The 2,769-nt window shown below is 40.7% G+C and overlaps 1 pseudogene; it reads left to right on the top strand.

Moving 5' to 3' along the window:
- Positions 1 to 523: 523 nt before the first annotated feature.
- Positions 524 to 1,418, top strand: LOC101716624 (olfactory receptor 2G3-like; annotated as a pseudogene).
- The last annotated feature ends 1,351 nt before the right edge of the window (positions 1,419 to 2,769 follow it).

The following is a 2,769-nucleotide window of genomic DNA, read 5'->3' as shown; positions in this document are numbered from 1 at the left end:
CTTAGGGTGTCACTGTCTTCTGTTATTACCAGATGGGACCATTTAGTGACAAGGTCAGGACTTGCACTGATTTTGTTTAATCGTGAGTTGCATAGTTATTTGATTATAAAATATATATAAAGTACACAATAAGTGTGATGTATTTGATATATGCCAAACCAACACACCCACATTATATGGAAAAATTGCCATCAATTGATGATATAAGTAGTTCCTGGAAAAATTGTCATCAATTATAAGTATTTCAAAAAGGTGAAGCACTACTGATGTATGTTAAATAGGCCAAGAACAATGTTACAAATTATATAGTATTTTATTTCTCTGAGGCATTTACATGTTACCATGAAGTTATTCAAATGAAGAATTCATATTTAACATCAAAACTTGTCCTTCCTGGACCAGGGATGTAGATCAGTGGCATACAGCCTACCTGGCAAGCATAAGGTCCTGAATTTTATCACTCAAAAAAACACATCCCTTTACTTCTAGGTACATATAAACAACTGCCATGGAAAGGGGAAACATGAGCTTTTCCAACACTTTAGTCCTACTGGGATTCTCAGAATTTCTGTGGCTGGAGAGGTTCCTCTCTGCAGTGGTCCTGGTCTCCTACCTCCTCACCCTGGTGGGGAACAGATCCATTATCCTCCTTTCCCTGTTGGACCCCAGACTCCAGATTCCCATGTACTTCTTCCTAGACAACCTCTCTCTGCTGGACCTTGGTCTCACCTGCACTATTGTGCCCCAGCTGCTGGCCCACTTGTGGGGACCAGACAAGATCATTGCTTCCTGGGTATGCATCACACAGCTCTATATTTCCAGCTGTACAGGCTGCTCTGAATGTGCACTGCTGGCTGTGATGGTCACTGATTGCTATGTGGCTATTGCCAGTCACTCTGTACACTATTATAATGCATCCCTGGGTGTGAGTGCAGATGGCAGCTACCTCCTGGTCCAGTGGCCTGGTCAGTTCTTTGCTCCATGCCACACTGACACTCCAGCTCCCCTTCTGTGGGCACCACACCCTGGATCACTTCTTCTGTGAGGTGCCTGTGCTCATCAAGCTCACCTGTGGGGACACCACTGCTAATGAGCTGACCTTGGCTATTGGAGCCATCCCTTTCTCAGGAATGGCTCCCCTGATGGTGGTCATCTCCTACATCTTCATTGCCAGAGATGTACTGAAGCTCCCTTCAGCTGAGGGAAAGCACAAGGCATGCAGCATGTGCAGTTCCCACTTGGTGGTGGTCAACATGGACTTTGCTCCTGCCATCTACATGTACCTCCAGCCTCCAGCAAATCACACTCAGGCCAAATTCATGTCCTTCTTCTACTGAATTATCACTCCTGTGCTCAATCCACTCATCTACACCCTGAGAAATAAGGATGTGCAGACAGCATGGAAGAGGACCCTATAATCCCAGGATCAGGTGAGGTCTTTCGAAGCCAGATGACCTTGAATTTTCCTGGAGCAACCACATATTCTCATCAGTTAATGCTGAAATGTGTCCTTTTCCAAATGATTGTCCATGACTTCAAATAAAAGATTGCTCTTCACATATTAATTAATTTGATAGAAAATGAAAAAATTTTATGTGGAAAGTTCTGTCTTCTTCTGAAACACCAAATATAGCCACTATCCTTTTTGTAATCCTTTCCAAATGTTTGCTACACATAAACACAATAGACAGATGGTCCATTCATCTATTGGTAAAGATAGCTGCACATTCATACTCATTGCCACACCATTCACAATAGCAATGGTATTTAATAAAAATAAGTATCCATCAGTAGGTGATTAAAAATAATATGCCATGTATATAAAAAGAAATATTATCTTCAACTACACACATAAATTCTTCCATTTATGGTGGCATGGATGGGATTTGACAACATTATAGTAGGTGAAATAAGCTAAACACAGAAATGCAGGTGACATATTCTCATTTCTATGTGGAATATGAGCAATTAACTCTTTAGAACAATAGCAATCACCACAGGTTGCTATCTAAGGAGATTAAGAAATGATCATTAAAGACTAACTCTATGGCTCACAATGTGTTTTTCTTATGTATTTTTATGAAAATTTGGACCTAAAGGTTAGATAAATGAAATTTTTGAAAAGTTCTCCCATCTAACCACATAAGGAACTCCAGTCTTCAATTTCAAAAGAACTAGGCTAATCACACACACATCTGAAAAGAGCTCTGAATTTTTAAATCAAATATGTGTGCCAAAAATGCATTCCTATGACACCTGCCTCACATTTGGATTGAATCCTAAACTTTGAAATCATCAAAGAGAATGAGAAATGAAGACAAGGTACTGCCTACAGGTTGATGGCTGTGGAAGGATGAGAGAGAAAAGCTACCCTGTATCTCAGCACTTTGGGCTCTGGAGAGACCAAGCCTTGCTGCTTTTAGCATCTTTACCTTAAGTCTCTGCTTTTTCAGTGCTCTCTGCCACAAATGATGTCGTTTTATACTTCTCCTTTTGGGAACAGTATTTCTACCACAAATAAATGGTTTTTTTACAGAATACTCAGGATTATTATATATTGTGAAGTGGAAGTAGAGAGGTTGTGAACAAGAGTGAGGAAGAGGAACTCACTTGCAAGATCCCTGGCCTCTCAGGCAGATGCATTACAGAAGACCAAGCTGAAAGCTGGAGCATTCTTTCTGTGATGGTTAATCTTGACTGTGAACTTGCTTGGCTTAAGAGACCACCAAATCAAAAGTCTCCTCCAACACTCAAGGCAAGTTTAACTGT

The sequence above is a fragment of the Heterocephalus glaber genome, unplaced genomic scaffold (genome assembly GCF_053883595.1).
Source record: "Heterocephalus glaber isolate CG9 unplaced genomic scaffold, H.glaber_assembly_v1.0 deba00001461, whole genome shotgun sequence".
Lineage (NCBI taxonomy): Eukaryota > Metazoa > Chordata > Mammalia > Rodentia > Bathyergidae > Heterocephalus > Heterocephalus glaber.
The sequence above is the reverse complement of the archived record's forward strand: the minus strand, read 5'-3'. Positions and strand labels throughout refer to the sequence as shown.